Source organism: Ambystoma mexicanum, chromosome 1p (genome assembly GCF_040938575.1).
Source record: "Ambystoma mexicanum isolate Mex_15411 chromosome 1p, UKY_AmexF1_1, whole genome shotgun sequence".
Lineage (NCBI taxonomy): Eukaryota > Metazoa > Chordata > Amphibia > Caudata > Ambystomatidae > Ambystoma > Ambystoma mexicanum.
The window spans coordinates 333,079,504-333,097,969 of NC_090921.1; positions in this window are offsets into that span (position 1 = coordinate 333,079,504).

Below are 18,466 nucleotides of genomic sequence, written 5' to 3' on the forward strand. Positions count from 1 at the left end.
CATCTGCAAGAATGGTGAGCCATTACTTCAGATGTTTGGGCTCTAGAAATAATAGCCCACGGTTACTGCCTTCCTTTTCTAATGCAACCTCAAAGCAATCCACAGGGAGACACCTTTTGAAGTTTTCAGACCCGCTCCTGCAGCAGGAAGTTCTAACCCTGCTGGAGAAAGGTACTACAGAACCAGTACATGTAGCGGAGAGAAACAAGGGATGGTACTCCCCTTACTTTTTGATCCCCAAAAAGGACAGATGACTGAGATCCATCTTGGACTTAAGAGGCTTGAACAAGCTCCTCAGGAAGAACAAGTTCAAGATGGTTACTCTTTCTCAGATCCTTCAGGCCCTGCAGCTTCAGGATTGGTTGGTGCCATTGGACCTCCAGGATGCTTATTTTCATGTGCCAATTCATCTCAAGCACAGAAAATACCTGAGGTTCGTAGTTGGCGACTCACACTATCCGTTTCGAGTCCTCCCATTCGGATTGACCTCCGCCCCGAGGGTCTTCACCAAGTTAAAGTTAGTAGGGGCAGCGCACCTCAGGAGAGGGGGGATTCACATCTACCCCTACCTGGACGATTGGTTGATCAGGGCACGTTATGCCGAACAAGCACTGGATCACCTGAAAGTCACCTGCCACTTCCTCCACAGACTGGGCTTCTCCCTCAATTTCAAGAAGTCACAAATGACACCTTCCCAACAGCTTCAGTACGTAGGGGCTGTATTAGACACATCCTTGGGAAAGAGCTTGCCTCCCAAGTCGAGGGCTCAAGACATTCTTCAGATGGTTTCCAAATTCCAAAATGCCCAAAGTCTCCAGGCCTACAACTTTTTAAGGTTGCTGGGCCTCATGGCATCCTGCCTCTTCCTAGTGCCAGAGGAACGCCTGAGGATGAGATCCCTTTAATGGGCTCTAAAGACTCAATGGTCCCAGTTCTCAGGTTAAATGGCGGTGGTCATGCATTATCTAAACAAAAGAGGTGGTGTATGGTCACTACCTCTGTGCAGAGAGGCAATGCAGCTCTGGTATTGGGCAATTCAAGAAGGAATCTCCTTAACAGCAGTTCATCTAGCCGGGGAGGAGAATATGACAGCGGACGCTCTGAGCAGGCAAAGCACGGTGTGACACAAGTGGGAACTGGCTCAAGAAGTCATTCAAGAGATCTTCGCCCTTTGGGGAACCCCTCAAGTAGACCTATTTGCGACCGGAATCAACCAGAATTGCAAAAGATATTGCTCAAGGGAATTTCCCCTGAGAGGAGCCCTAGGGGATGCGTTTGTGGTGAAGTGGAACTTTCCACTATTATTATACGCGTTCCCTCCGATTCCCTTCATTCCTCAGGTCATCAGGAGACTGAGACGGTTCGGAAACTGCATGATCCTAATTGCCCCGGATTGGGCCAGGAGAACGTGGTACCCGGACCCTCTAGACATGTTCATCTGTCCCCTGTTACGTCTTCCTCAGCGAGAGGACCTTCTCTCATAAATGGAGGTCCAGGTTCTCCATTCAGAGGTCAAGATTCTCAACCTTCACGCGTGGTATCTGAAAGGCTGAGATACAAGGATTGGGACCTTCCAGATGACGTCATGGAGGTGTTGCTTTCGGCAAGAAGACCAGCAACAAAATCTCTATACCTTTGCCGTTGGAAAAAGATTTGCAACTGGTGCAGAGAAAAGAATGTTGATCCTTTTATAGGTTCTATTCCGGAAGTATTGTCCTTCCTCTTGTCCCTAGCACATAGAGGTCTAAATGTCGGAAGAATGCTCCTATTTCAAAATTCCTTTTGGTAGTACAATTCTTAAAAGGACTCACCAATGTGTTTCCTCCTTACCCTTTCCAAGTACGAATTTGGGATCTTAATCTGGTTCTAAAATTCTTAATGTGTGCCGGTTTTGAACGCTTGCACACTTGTCCATTAAGATTACTAACATGGAAAACTGCTTTCCTAGTTGCTTTAACATCTGCAAGAAGAGTGAGCGAATTGCAGGCACTGTCTTCTGGGCCACCCTATACTGTGTTCCATAGGGACAGAGTTGTATTAAGGGTTAAACCCTCATTTTTGCCTAAAGTTGTGTCCGATTTTCATTTAAATCAGAAAATTGTTCTACCCGCATTCTATCCTCGACCTCATCCTAGTAAGGAAGAGGAAGGATTGCACAGGTTGGATCCGAAAAGAGCTCTAAGCTTTTACATTTCAAGGCTTTCCAAGCTTGGAGTGGATAATCAACTTTTCATTGTCTATGCCGGAAGGAAATTGGGTCAATCGGTGTCAAAACAAACCATATCACGTTGGAGTGTGCTTTGCATTTCAGAATGCTACAGATTAGCGGCGAAAGACCCACCAGAAGGCGTAACGGACCATTCTACCAGAGGCATCACCTCTTCGACAGCCCTTCAAAGAGGTGTTCCCATAAAATCCTTTTGTGAAGCAGCAACTTGGTCATCGCTGCATACTTTATTCAAATTTTATAGTATGGATGCTTCCCAGTCTAGGGAGCTACATTTTGGTAAAGCAGTACTATATTCAGTCATTTAAAGGTATCCAAAAAATCTACTCCCTCCTCCAGAGAATTGTCCATACTGCTTTGGGAGTTTATCTAAGATGAGGAATACTTTGGAGGACACAATCCACTCGAAGAACAAGTTACTTACCAACTGGTAACGTTCTTTCAATTGGATGTTCCTCCAACGTATTCCTCATCGCCCTCCCATCCTACCCCTATGTAGATTTTCCGGGTTATTGCCACTTCAACTCTCGCAAGGCTAATACCCGACTATCAGCACAATCTACACAGTAGAACAAGAGTGAGGGGGACAAACAGAACTGAAGCCAACTGGCGCCTCACATGCTACTTGTATACCCTATGACGTCATCCTCGATGGAGGCCTTCGAGGGACCATTGACTCGACGATATCGACGCACAGCACCCTCTGCCGAAAAATGTTTCCGAAGCATCTAAAGCTGGATGGAATACATCTAAGATGAGGAATACGTTGGAGGAACATCCAATCGAAAGAACGTTACTAGTTGGTAAGTAACTTGTTCATCTTAGCTTTCTGGTCATGCCAATGCTTGACCAGCTTTCCAAATTTTCAGAAGCTTCAGTCATGAACTGCACCATCCTCTTCATGAGGCCTAGTACATAGTCAGTTACACGGACTGGCTTTAAGGGTGGAGCACTCTCCAATCCTTCTTTGATTGGAGCCAAAGAGCCTCTGACAGGATGACCATAGAGGAGCGCAAAGGGGCTGAACCCCAATCCACCTTGAGCCACGTCTATAAGCAAAGAGAAGGCATGGCAGTAGAAGATCCCCTTTTCTTTTCCGGGGTTCTTCTAAGCCACCTATCGTGCTCTCCATTGTACAGTTGAACCTCTCAACCAACTCATTTGTTTGTGGGTGGTAGGCAGTTGTGAACTTGTAAGTAACTCCAGTTATTCCACATAGCCTTCATGTAGTGGGACATAAAATGTAACCACCTGTCAGAGACTACTTCCTAGGGAAACCTACCCTGATATAAATACCAAGTAGGGCCTTAGCCACTGCCTGAACAGTAACAGTCCTCATAGGTATGGCTTCTGGATATCTAGTAGCATAGTCTACTACAACCAGTATAAACTGGTTGCCTGAGGAGTAGGGAGGGTCTAGGGAACCAACCATGTCAATCCCCACCCTTTCAAAAGGAACTCTCACAACTGGGAGGGGCACTAAGGTTGCCACATTCTTAGTACCACTTTTACCAGAGAGCTGGGAAGTGTGGCAGCTTCTACAATGTCAACATCTGCACCCATGTTAGGCCAGTAAAGGTACAATGCCAGTCTCGTTGGTCTTCTTGCAACTCAAGTGACCAGCCAGAGGGATCTCATGTGCTAGTTGTAGAAACCTTTGTCATATCTCTTGGGGTACTACAAGTCTCCTGGAGTAGACTCTGTATGCTCACTTTAGAGGAGCCCATCCTCTCAGTAGTCTATGTATGCTTCCCTGGCTCTTGTCTTTTCTGCTGCTAAGCTGTCTGCTGGTGCAGGCCTTCTAGAGAGGGACACTTTGTCCTCTGCTGAAATCTTCCATAAAGGGTCCACCTTTTTCAAGCAGGATGCTCTCTAGGATCCAGATCTTCCAAGCTGGTTCATCAGGAGTTTCTTCAACCACCAACTCGGCCTCAGCTGGAGTTGGTCACTTGGGTGACCTGGGACTTTCCTCTTGGAGAAGTCCTATTCTTTAGAGCAGGTTTGTGCTGGAGGCCCTTTTTCTTTCCTCAGACTGGATCTCTCCCTGGTCTCTTTCATCTTGTAAGAAGTGGTAGGTTCGCCTGCCTGTTGATTATAGATACTGGATTGCTCCTTGATCTCAAACTGAGAGTATCTTGAGGTTGCGTCTCTGGCCACTCTGGTCAGCTCCTGTTTCTTTTTACTAGGAGGCCTTTAGATTGCACACTAACAGGAATTGTAACAGTCATGTTATTACACTGAATGAGGGCTGGCAATATGGGGACCATTTGGATAGGGCCTCCAGCAAGCTTGGTGGGACCTTTGAGTGCCTTAACTACATCCTCAGGTTTGAAATAATGTTGAACTACCATTGTGATGCTGGCCCAAGTGTCTCTAATGGCAGGAGTCTCCTGTCCATCAACAAGTACACTGTCCTGGGATTGTATTCTAAACATCAATATGTTACTGTTCCCACAGACCCAAGGACACTAAAGAAACACCGGCTTGAACTCCAATGGGTTCTTCAGCCAGTATGTGAAAGTGAACACTTTCCATTGGAGCTTCTCCCTTAGGGTTGAAGGCTAAGGAGACTGACTGGACTCCTGAAGGTTTCCCTTACATGTGGGGTCCCCTTTCACATGGCCACCAGCCCCACAAACCACACATTTACCAAAGCTTCTCTGGAATGGGGGTTTCTGGTAACCTCCCTCTGGTTCGACTCAAGGTTTCACTAGACCTGTATGGCTTCCCTTGGAATTTACCCTTATGGTGTTTGTGGCTCTTTTTGGATGGTGGAGGATTAGAACTATCTTTACCCTCTTTCTTGTGATTTTTTCTCTTCTTCCTTTTTATGAGTACCCCCAGATTCCTTGTGAGTGGCCCTTTTGGCTGCTGTGAAACAGACATGGTGTCAAGAGAGACACATATTCAAAAGTAACAGTTTGAAAACCTTTGTTATCACACTTTGTCGGTTGGTGTAATGCCATCTGGCCCTAACTCTTAGGGGGTTGTTCCCGCAACTGATGTTTCTAAGGGCAGTGGATATCCGTAAGTCCTAAAGCAAAGTTTGTCTTTGTCCAAACCTAGGCTTGCCCTCACTCTTAAACCAAATGCAATAGGAGTCTTCTTAAAGGAAAAATTATGATTCAAAAGGAAATGTAAACCACAACTGGTTTCAGGTAGTCTTACCAATCGGTGTAGTTCTGCCAGTTCAAAATAGTTCAACTCGCAAGGGTTGCCCTTGGAACCTTCCATGTAGGCATCCTGCAGCAAGTCAATAGAATTCACAATGTCTCTGGGTCTCTTGTGGTGTCCTTCCAGTTCCACAACAAAAAAAAACAGTCCCTGTTCGGCCTCTCAGGGTTCTCTTCCCCAAGTCTAGGCCCCTCCTCACGAAGTTCAACAGTGTCGCTCAACAATGTCTCTTGTGGGCCTGTTAGGGTTCCCTTCCCCAAGCCTCAGCCCCTCTGGTCTCGCACAAAAAAATGTTCCTTTTGTTAGGATGTACCTTTCACTGGACCATTCTCTCATTGGGGGTAGTATCGGGGACTTTCGACAAGTGTGTTCTTTGCTCCTCCCAGGCGTGACCACTCTGAGCTTTAACCCCTCTCTTTAATCTCTGGGACCTTTTCGTCTTCTGTGCTTCCTGCACCCCTTCTTTTTCTGTCTTGCACACTTGCACTTTATTTCCATTTTTCTGTGGCTCTTGCACACTTCTTTTCATTGTGCTCTCTTGCTCCTTCAATTTCTCATTGCTCTCTTGTACCTTCATTAGCCCTTTAACATGCGTCTTGCTCTCTCTTTCTTTCGGGTCGCTTGCACCCTCTTTCTCACTTTTGGGTTGCTTGCACCCTCTCTTTACTGTCCGTTTTCCTTCTCAATGTGACTTTTCTTTCTTGGTTTTGGGTTGCTTGCACCCCTCTCCTTACTTTCATGTCTCCCTCGCACCCACTCTCGGTTGTTTCCATTCCGCCAGCGCACTTTGCTGTCTCATTACCTTTGTTGATCTTGCGCACTGATCTCTGTCATTCCGCTTTGCTTTTTTTCCCCGCTTTCCAGCTTTTGCTTGCGTCGCTTTGCTTTTACCTTTCTCTTACTTCACTTTACTTTCTTTCACCGCTTTTCAGCTTTTCCTTGCTTTTGTCCCGCTTTCGCTCAGCGGGCTCTTCTTTCAACAACGGACTTGTTCCAGCCACCCGCACGTTACCGAGTTTCTCTCTGTCACATGAAACTCACCAACAGTAGCACAGTGCCAGCAAGCAGGTCAAATGGATTTGGGTCGAGGTCAGGGTCTCGCCACCTGCCCCTCAGACGCCCTTGGGACTGGCACACGTCCCAAGGGAACAATAATTTCCCTGAACACTGCCGGCAGGATGCAGGCTGCCTCGCTTCGGCTCCCTGGAGACACAGCGCCTTAGCAATGCTGCAGCCCCTCGCAAACACTCTAGATCCTCCAGGCTTCTCTTCCTGCAGCTCCTGTCTCCTTGCCTCCTTCGGTACAGTCAGCATCCCCAGCTCAATCAATGCTTCTGGCAGAACCACACTTTTTATAGTGCAGTTGAGTCAATTGGAGTCAGGTGTGCACAGTTGGGGGAAATGTGCCTGCCCTTGCCTGACTCTTAGTGGGACAATTCAAAAGTGTGACATGGTAGGCCTCTATTGCATTCCTATGTTGTTTCTATGGGTAATCCTCATTGCCCCTAATCGCCTCTTCTTCGTCCAAGTGCTTATTGGAAATGGGGAGGGGGAAATGGGGTGCGATTGGAAATACCCCATTAAGACTGACGGAGAGTGGGTTGGTGTATAATTGCGAAAGGGGAAATAACATGCCTCGCCCTTGGGTATTCTCATCCCAATCCCCTGTGATCCTCCACTCAGGTGATCCTCCCTCACTTGGCCACCCCCCGAGGTCAGGATCCAAAAGTGATGGCCCTTCCCTGGCTACCTGAATGGAAAATCCGGGGAAGTAGGAGGGAGAATACAATCAGGTTTCTCACAGACCCTTCTCCTATGTGGTTTGGCCAGAATTGCTTCACAGGGGAACCTCAAAAGGAAATCTACGTTTCCTTTTTCTCAGCCCTTTCGATGTTCCACTGAGAAGCAATAGGGTTACAAGTCCAAGAACCACGGCATAACCTTTGGGTTAGACTCTTTCCTTTGACTGATCCATATTAGGTGGGAGAGGTTGGTGATCAATCTTAACATTCTGCCGAATAATTAATATTTGAGATTTATAATGACCCACTTGATCGCTAAAGCTTCCAATTTGATCACTGAATAGGTATTTTCCTTGGGAAGCAGTTTTCGACTAGCATATAGAATGGTATGTTCTAGCCCATCATGGTTCTGAGATAATACTGCACTTAAACCCGTCAAAGAAACTTCAGCCTGTAATATGAAATATTTAGAAAAGTCTGCTACCTTGAGAATAGGGCTTTGACATAGTGTTAGTTTGAGGGCCTGATAGCATACTTTGTCCTCTTGATTCCATTTAAGTTTCTGGGGTTTTGCGTTTCGTAGTTTGTTGGTCAGTCTGGCAGTTTTACTGGAAAAGTTAGGTATGAATCTACGATAAAACACAATTAACCCTAGGAAAGATCTTAAATCCTTTTTAGTTTTGAGCTTAAGGGGATTCTAAGACGACTCTAACCTTTTCCTCTTGATGTTGAATGCTGCTATTTACGACAAAAAACCCTAGGTATTTAACGGAAGGTTGAGCCAACTTGCATTTTCTAAGGTTGGTTGTTAATCCCGCTTTTCTTAAGGCACTTACTACAGTGTATAGATGGTATAAATGGTTTTCCCAGGTTGAACTGTGGATTACGTCGTCGATGCATGACCCAAAAAATTCTGATTAAGGCTGGAGAATCTGATCCATCAACCTTTGGAAAGTTGCTGGGGCACCATCTAACTCGAAGGGTAAGACTTTAAACTGATGTAGACCTATCAGGTGACAAAGGTAGTGTTTTCTTTGTCTGGTCCGTGTAGTGGGGCTTGCCAATAACCCTTGGTTAAGTCTAGGGTGGACAAATAGACGGCACTACCCAATTTATCAATAAGATCGTCAATGCGAGGCATTGGGTGGGTGTCGAAGACTGAGATGGTGTTCACCTTTCGGAAGTCTATATAGAACCTACAACTTTTGTCTGTTTTTTCCACTAGCACAATGGGAGAGGACCAGGGACTGGTAGATGGTTCAATTATATTGGCCCGGAGCATTTGATCTACCGTTTTAATGACAATTTTTCTCCGGACTTCAGGTAGTCTATATGATTTAAGATGTACTACCTTGCCTGCAGGGGTGCAGATATGATGGTATATTCCTTTCACCCTGTCAGGCTCTACACAGAAAACATCTTGGAGTTGTCCTAGCAACTCAAGGAGATCTAGTTGACTGTTAGTAATATCAGAGGGAATTGGTGTTATTATTCACCTCTTCCGGTATCAAACAAGAGGACACTGTGGCATTAAACTCCGAGATGTTCTCCTTCCACTCTTTCAATAAGTTTACATGGTAGATCTGCGTCTTCTGGCGACTGTCTGGTTGGGCGATCCTAGAATTACACGGTCCTGTCTTGTCCAATACCTCATATGGCCCATGCCATTTAGAAATAAGCTTGTTGTGTGAGGTAGGGAGAAGTACAAGGACCTTTAGCCCCGATGGAGAATGACATAAGGGAGATTTTCTTGTCATAAGACGCCTTTTGTTGGCTTTGGGCTCTACCAAGGTGGCCTTGTAGCAGGGATCGGACGCTGTGCTATGTTCTTTTAACTGAGAGGCCGTCTGGGAGAGTGGTATTGGAGCTTCTTCCCTTTCCTCCCATGTTTCTCAAAGCAGGTCTAAAACATCTCTGGCTTCTCGCCCATGCAATAATTTCGAAGGGTGAGAACCCGTGGAGGCTTGAGGTATTTTTTCTTATAGCAAGGCCAGCAGAATCATCTGATCCCAGTTGATTCTGTCCTTGTCAACTAATTTCCCAAGAATGATCTTAACGGTCTTGTTAAACAGTTCAACTTATCCGTCCATTTGGGGATGGTAAACATACATCCTCAAGGTGGTTATATGAAGTAGCTCTTTTACCTCCCCCCATGAGTTTACTCGTAATAGTGGAACCGTGGCCCGTTAGGATTTATTTAGGGAAGCCCACCCAAGAGGAGAAGGGAAGTAAATGTTTTAGTAGCTGCTGGGTGGTATTATTGCGCAGGGGAAAGGCCTCTGGGTATCGGGTGGCATAATCAAGTGTTACTAGCACGTATTTAATCCCTAACTTGGATTTTTCGAGGGGCCCATTAATATCCATCCCAATCCTTTAGAATGGTACTTCAATGATTGGTAATGGATTTAAAGGGGCTAGTAGTGCTGAGCGAGTGCTGGTACGCTGACATGTTTCACAAGTATGGATGAAATTATTTGTGTCCACACGTATCCCTGGCCTGTAGAATTTGCTGGCTAGGTGAGACTGAGTTTTGGCCTGTGTGCGATCTCGAGCACTGTCTGTGACTTCGGGGAACCACTAGCTGTGTTTTTGGTATACCCTCTGAAGTAACATCCCCTCTATACAGGAGTCCTTTCTTTAAAAAGAAAAATGGCCATCCTCCCTTTTGACCCTCAAACTCTGGTACAACTTGTAGGAGGGCTTCAGCGATTAAGGGATTGTTTTGCTGAGCAAAGGCCAAATCAGGAAGTATGTCAGAACTTTCGTCACTGATGGGTGGAGGTTGAATAGAACTAGGTTGGGCATCAGCTTCCCCAAAGCCTAAAGCACCTCTTTCAGTGGTCTTTCTCAGCATCTTCTTTAAGGATAGGTAGCATCACCCTTTCAAATATCTCCTGGCTATTTGATCCCCTGCCTGGATCTCAAAGGCCTCTTCCACATGATTGTGGAATAATACTTTCACATCCCCTCTAAAATAATCACCCCTGCCAGGACATCAATGCCAATCTTCCAAGCAAATACAGATTTGGCTGCCAACCAGATGTAACTTCCAGGAGGTGGAATAAGGACAAGATCAGTAGGGATGAGACATCTTTCTTTTGGCGGGATAGTTTCTGACCGGCTACTACAAAGATCCGAACCTTTAGTGGCTACTGTGGGGGTTGGAGGTTCTGCTTCTCACATTTCAGGGTCCCCCAACCTGTTTCGGTTGCGTTGCATCCCACCCCTGACACCAGATGTCAGACCGGCATGGTGTCAAGAGAGACAGACTCAAAAGTAACAGTTTGAAAACCTTTATTATCACACTTTGTGGGGTTGGTGCAATGTCTATCTGACCCTAACTCGCTCCCTAAACTGATGTTTCTAAGGGCCGTCAATATCTGTAAGTCCAAAACCAAAGTTTGTCTGTGTCCAAACCTATGCTTTCCCTCACTCTTAAACCAAATGCAATAGGGGGTCTTCTTAAAGGAAAATTGGTGATACAAAGGGAAATGTAAACCACAGCTGGTTTCAGGTAGTCTTACCAATAGGTGTAGTTTTGCCAGTTCAAAATAGTTAAACTTGAAAGGGTTGCCCTTTGAACCTTCCATATAGGGCTCATGCAGCAAGTCAATAGATGTCTCTCGGTCTCTTGGGGTTCCCTTCCCCAAGCTTCCGTCCTTTCATTTCCAAACAAAAAAACACAGTTCCTGTTGAGCCTCTCAGGGTGCCATTCCCCAAACCTAGGCCCCTCTGGTCTCAAACGAACAAAAGGTTCCTCTTGTCAGGATGTAACTTTCTCTGTACAGTTCTTTCAAGGGGGTAGTATCAGAGACTTTCGAGAACGCCGGTTTCTTTGCTCCTCCCAGACGATACCAGTCTGATCTCTAGCGCCACTCTATTTTCTGGCACCTTTTCCTCTTCTGTGCCTCTTTCACTCTGTCCTTTTCCACTTCCTGCACACCTTTTTCTGTCGTGCAAACTTGCACCTTCTTTACAACTTTCTGTGCACACTTCTCCTTATTTTTCACTGTGCACTCTTGCACCTTCAGTTTCTCACCATGCTCTTGAAGGCGAGCGTCCCCAGATAGTACGACCCTCCCCACAATGAGAGGCAGTAATGGACTCTCCCAAGATGGGAATAAGGCTGAGACAAAGTGCGGGTGAGCTTAATGGGAGTTTATATAAGTCAAAAATAGGGCATGCAAAGGACTCTGCAAACTCCGAGAGCGCTCTGTCTGACACTAGAAAAGACATGCGTATATATTTACAAAACGCGTCATAAGATCCTACACACTATAGGGGGCACATGTTTGTGGGGATTGGGTGGCGACTAACTATAGGTGCAGCTGTGATGTGTTACGCCGTGGTTGGTGGACGTCACTGGGTGCCAACGTGGGCCGGGCAGGTCAGCTGGGCTCATCCGGGCGGTGCTGCGGTGCCAGGCGTGGCCAGTGTCATTGATGAACGTCTTCCTTGGCTTTCTGCCCTAAGGGCCACGCACACCCCATTCATTCAATACTGCAATATTATCTTTCCCTGTAAATCCTACAATAGGTTATTCTACAGGTTATTGCAACACAGAAGGAATGCACCTAGAGTGGGGTCCTTTGGTGATACATCAATACATGGTTACCATCATCCTGTTGGCCGGGTATCATAGGTCAAGAGGTTGGGTCTCAGGGCAAGGGGTCCAAGTTTTCATGTCTCGTTAGAAATCATTATGAATGTGTTCCTACAGTGTTGCTATAATATTGGGTGTCCTAATTTTACAGGGGCCATTAACCTGGGGTGAGCTGATGGGTCGTGGAGCCTAAGACGGGGCACCTCTGGCCTGCATTTATGGCCGGGGTTTACTACTGGGTTGTAAATAATTCAGGTGGCTGGCCGTGGCCATGTGAGCTGCGGGGGAACGTGAATGCTTGAAGCGGCTCCAGCCGAATTGGGGGAGGTGAGGCAGAGCAACCCGGGCCTCTGCCTTTCGTCTGGCAGGCTTCAATGGAGAGGAAGGGGAAATGGCCTTGGATATGCCCAAAATGGTATTCTCCTTGTGTGTTGCAGATTATATAGAAAAGGCATAAACATTCATATAATGTACAATACTCATTGGGTTTTTTAAAAGCTTACATTTCTACATTGTTAGTGCCTTTACATGGCCATTTCAAATGCGTTACCTATACCAATGTTGCTATTGATAACTATATGTTAAGTTTTTAACAACCACAACATTTTGTTACACTCTATGCATACACAATAAGCGAGGTAGTATTAAGGTTGGTGGAGCGTGCAGGAACAACTGGCCAATAAGACTGATGGCAGTGACACATGGTGAGCTTGAACATTCGAATACATTCTATGCGTTTTCTTACACAATTTACATGAGCTTCCAATGCTGTTGCACTTGTGTTCTGTTGCACTCTAGCAGCATTAGTTTAGTTATGGCATAAGGCCTTGGAGTACATTCTTCTCGGAGAAACATATAACATAAAACCCGGAACACTCTTTGCCATTTGCACATAGCTAAGGGGATATGGGTATTTCAACCAGGATGCCATATGAACACACATTCTGCCATCTTCATGGAGTTTACATATTTTATCAAAAGGTCATGGAGAAAAGAGTTTTATCACAGGCAGTTTGCATATTGGTATTTAGGGTCTCTACTTTTGTCGGGGGACCATTTTACAGTTCTTTTCCACCCCGGCCCTGCTGTGGACAGTGATACACTGCGGAAGGTGAATGTTACAGTGTTTGCTTCTAGCACTAGCTCAGGTCCGTCTGTTGGTGGAAACGGGCTCTCAGCGGATCTGCCAGGGAGCTGCGGCCACAGGGACAAGTGAGAACTCTCCAAGGGTGGGGGCCGTGCTGCGGCGCACAGGAGCTCATGTCATTATGGTTTCACAAAATGGTTTCCAGGGCCTAGCTTAATACAGCACATTTGGTCAATGTGTCAGCCAGTGGTTCACCTGCTACCTGGGCCCCGGTGGCAGGGGGGCCCCCCGACAAGCCAGAGACTCCACAAGGGGGGCTGCAGGGGAGGGGGGTCTCTTGGACCTATCCTCCCATACATTTCCCCCCTTTCGTTACTTAAGTAACGAATACTGTAACTGCCCCAACCACTGGCGTTCCTTTTCTTCAGCTACTGCCTCGTCCCACGCAGGGGTGCCTTTTATGGGCATCCATGCCCTACATACCCTTCACAGGCTTTCCCCCCTTCTAGCATACTCATCTGGTGGACAGGTCATATATATATACAATCCCCGTCCCCTTCCAAATCCACCCACACCTCCTTATACCACTCAAGTTCATGGGGCTCTTTAATTGTAGTGTGCCATAGCCTGTCTAGTACATCCCCACTGTGGCATATGGGCACCATCTGGAATTTTGGTGTGTGTTCTTCTCCTGTTTGCACCTCCACCTCCTGCACATTTTGTATTGCACCGCAAGTGTTGCCCATTGTCACCATCATCATCGCACCATTTGGTACTGCGTTTACACAACATCAAAGACCCACCTGGCACATACAAAAAATAAAAAGGAAGAACACCACCGTGGGCATCAGCAATTTGACAGTCATTCCCAACCATGACGGGACCCAGGAGAAGAGGTTGTCGAACCACGCGCTTGCTTCGGCCCCACCTTCCTTTTTCATCCTCTCTCCTAGGTTATGTACCGCTTCCATCACGTGGGATAAGGTACCATTATCTGCATCTTCAGAAGGTACGAAAGTGCAGCAGGCACTTCCAATTTTTTGGCAAACACCTCCGTCCATAGCTGTTAATTGGTCTAAGACATACCTATTTTGCATGGTCATTAGCCGCAGTGCTCTCAGCTCCACTTTTATTATGTTAAACCTTTCTTCAGTGTCATTTGCTAACTGGATCAGTTCCCAGCGTGTGATTTGGAGCCATTTTGCATTTGCCCGTGCCTGGATGCTGGGGATGAGTGAGGCGAAGAAAGTCTCTGCAGAGCTGAACAATCGATATCTGTCTGGGATCTGTGCCAGTAGTTCTGAGGATGCTTTTGATATGTAGTTCGATGATCGTCTGCTCCGAGACAGCATCTCCCCCTTATTGCCGGAGGACAGAACATATAGTTGTGATTCTGCAGTTGGTTGGGCCTCATTCTCCTGAGGAGTCTCTCGCATTTTCTTGCTCTCACCAATGTGGCTCTCTGGTATCACCATTAGTGTGGCCAGTGAGCAGATGCCGCTCCATGATTGTGGGAGGTGCAGGTATGCCTGGTTGCCACATACCCAATAAGTGTCCATAAGGGCCACTGTCCCTTTTTTCATATCTGGGATTGTGAGGGTCTTGTTGCAGTTTTTGTTTATCCCCATGGCAGTTTTCCCTTCTCCCTGGAAACACAGTTCATAGTTTATTTATTTCTGTAGTTTGAATGGCTTTTCAATGGCAGTCACCCAGGTCAATTTTGAGATGTGCTCCTTCCATACTGGTGCACATGTTTTTTCTATCCACTGCAGTTTTTCTGGTGTCACACCTCGCAGTGCCTCAGCTTTGCACATTATTTCTTCATCTTTGCACTTATTTTCCGAAAGTAAGGTCCCTTTTATTATAAAAAATGGTTCTTCCAAACATATTACTCCTTCCGCTTTCGGGTAACAGGTCTTCTCATTCTGCAGCATTTTAAAAGTTACCTCGTGTGCCTGGAAGGTGTTCTTAATTCTGCACAACGTGAGATGAAGGAGACATTGGGCATCCACAATAGGCAGCTCTTTTGGTAGCAATACTTTGGGTGTACCTGAAGCATGGGGAATAAGGGAGCAGACATAGCAACTTTCATTTGTTGTTTGTTTTGCAGTTGCACTCATGTCTGGATACCATTTATTTGTCTGGTGGGGGTGTCGTGGGTCTTCCATTTTATCCAGTCCCAACCCATAATACTCGTCGTATTTTCTACTTCCCACCTCCCTTTTTCTCCTATTATTTCTAAGATATCTCCCGGCTTCACGGGCGAGGAGCAGTCTAGACCCCCCTTTCTTCCCTCCACCCCCCTTTTCCCATTCATCATATAATGCTGCGTATTTCACTGCCATCTCTTCATTCTCTTTATTCTATCAGGTAGTGTGTTCTCTGTTGTTGGGGTGGTTACATGTGTGGGCACGGTGGTGGGGTGTTGTACAGCCATGATATAACAGAAGGGTTGCGATCATTTAAACTGTGGGCATTGTAATCGGAGACATTTGGCGGGGAACTTGTGCTATCCTGCATTTTATCCTGCATTCTTTCATTTGGCGAGGTAGCTGCATTGGGCAGTTTCGTGTTATACCCCCATACAAGTTTAGATCCGTCCCACACCAAAAAATCACCTTCTTTAGTATCCGCAGTTGTAGTTTGATTTGTTACATTATTCCCGTTATTCCCTCCCCCCTCGTTCTTCTCGATAGAGATGAACGCTATAAACCAATAGGCAGCCAAGCCAAACAGTATTGTGGAAAAAAAAGTGATGAATACAGACAATCCACACTCATACGAATATCTACACCTTTCAGCTAAATCCTCTCTACATCTAATCAATCTATTTGTTGCGGGCTGCCCATTTGTTGCCATGGTAGTTCCTGTTTAAAATATAAAAGTGCATTAAGTATGTGTATGTAAACATTTTTGTTGGTACTGTGTGTACCAGGAATTCATAGAAAGGGAGATTGTTGGGGGGGGGGTGGGTGGAGGGGTGCACAGAGAAGGGAACAGAAAATACATATATTTTACACCGTTATTTCCGTTATTTTCTAAATAATCTTTTTTTTTCGATCATTAACTTTTCTCACTTGTCTCAATCATTAACCTGTAATGAAATTATTTTGTTAACTTCTCAATTTACCAGTTACACTCCTCCATCCATCTGTTCATGTTTACTCATCATTTCCATTATTTTTGTTTGCTGTTGTCTATGCCTCCCCATCCACTTCTTCCCGCACACTATTATATGCCTTCCGTACATCTGTCAAATGTATCCAGTACCGGAGTCCCTTCACCTTTACAGCTGTGGGTGTACAAAATACTACTTTGTATGGCCCATGGATCCTTGGGGCATTCCACCGGCGCACAAAGCTCTGGACATAAATGAACTCTCCTGGCATTAATTGTACTTGCGTGTCCGGTTCCACAAAGGACACCGTTGTGTTCCCTTCTTCCCTTGTAAATGGTGGCGAGAGCTGCCTTGAAATTGCACGCGCTGCCCTAGTTAGCTTCTTCAGGTAATCTGTGAATTCATCTCCTAATATTGTGGCGCTTCTGTGTGCATCTGAGTGTTGGCACAGTGGGGAATGTGCTGTGTGCCTCTGTCTTCCCGTCACAATTTCGTGCGGGGACAGATGATGATCCTTGCTCGGCTGATTCCTCAGCTCAAACAGTGCAAGGGGTAGGCAGTAGATCCAGTTTTTCTTTAACGAAAAACACAATTTAGACAATCTTCCTTTTAACAGGCCGTTCATCTTCTCAACAACGCGTTACTTCGGGGATGATAAATCGAGCAGAGTTTATACTTTATTCCCAATAATGCAGTCTCACTTCGTTGAAGAGTTCGTTCACAAAATGAGTGCCGTTGTCTGAGCGAATTACGTCACAAATTCCCCAGCATGGGAACATTTCCCTCACTAGGAACTTTGCAGCGCTCTTAGCATCAGGGCGCGCACATGGACCCGCTTCCACCCACCTGGAGAATGGACATACAACCACTATCATGTAGCGTGCCCCATTACACCTCTCTCCCATGTCTGCATAATCAATATGCAGTTCTCTGAAGGGCCCTGTTGGTTTTGGAATTGTCCGCCTGAGTGTCCATAGGGTCATCCCTGCAGCTCTAGTATTTGCGATATGGGCATGGCATTGTATCCTTCTGGAAGTTCTTCGTTCGTCTGGTGCTGCAATAGGTACTCACCTGCTCCATGTCTTTCAAAATACGAAGCCTCCTTGGCAGCAGCGTCTGCTGCCGCGTTCCCCAAAGACACAATGTCGGTGTTAGACGTATGTGCTTGGCATTTCACTATTGCCACGATTGTTGGGCCTTTTAGGGCTTCAATCAATTCCTTCAACAGTTCGGCATGCTGCACTGGGGTCCCATCCGCCCTTCGAAACCCTCTCCGCCCCCACCGGGCTAGACCTCCGTGTACGGTGGTCGTCATGTAAGCTGAATCTGTGTATATCGTCACTGCACATCCTTTAGCTGCATGTAATGCTTCTATTAGGGCGATAAGTTCTGCTGCTTGGGCTGAGAAATGGGATGGAAGGCAGTATTGTACTAACACTTCATACTCACCTTCTAGCCTCACTACTGCTAGTCCCACATGTTTCTCTCCTGTGTCCATGTCAATTGACGCTGACCCATCTACAAAGTACACCTCTCCCTCGCTCAGGGCATTTTCACACACCACTGTGCCCTCCCCTGTTTCTCCTGTGTATGTTGCACAATTGTGTTCTTGCATGTCCTCTAGTGTGCACGGTTCTGTGATGAATGTTGCTGGGTTTACTGTCCTGCACCTTACTACGTGAAATTTGGCGCTGGACAATATTATCTCATAGGCAGTTGCTCGCTGTGTAGTCATTGTACTTTTTGATCTTTCCAGTATTGCAAACAATGAGTGTTCCACGAACAACGTGACAGGGCACCCCGTTACTATTGTGGCACTTTTCTCAATGGTGAATGCGGCGGCAGCGAGAGACTGCTCGCACGCAAAGTGGCCTTGCATTACTGCATCCAATGTGCCGCTATAGTAGGCCAATGGTTTGTGTCCTAGGGAAGTCTTTTGTGTCAGCACAGCTGTCATAAGAGTCCCCTTGCAATGTGAGAACAGGTAAAATTTGCACTCATACTCTGGATTGGCGAGTACTGGAGCACTCAAAATCAGCTCTTTTAGTGATACAAACGAGTCACTCATTTCTTTTGACCACTCTATTTTCCTGCTCTCTTGCTGGGCCTCTTTGAGTGCTTGCAGCAAAGGTCTGGTGTAGGCTACATAATCTAGTATCCATGCTCTGCAATAGTTACACATTCCTAGGAATTTTTGCATCTCCTTCACTGTGGTTGGTTCTCTCACTGACCTGATTGCTTCCACTCTGTCAGGTATTATCCTTTTCCCATCCTTTGATATCAGCTGCCCCAGGTACAGCACTTCTGATTGACAGTATTGTAGTTTCCCTTTGTCCACTTTGTACCCTTTATGGGCCAGCAGTGTTAAGAGGGTAACCGAGTCTCTTCTGCACACCTCCTCATTCTGCGCGCAAATGAGCAAATCGTCTACCTACTGAATGATGGTGCTTTCAACTGTTAAATTACCCAGGTCTTCGTGTAGTATGCGGTTGAATATGCTGGGACTCTCACTGTA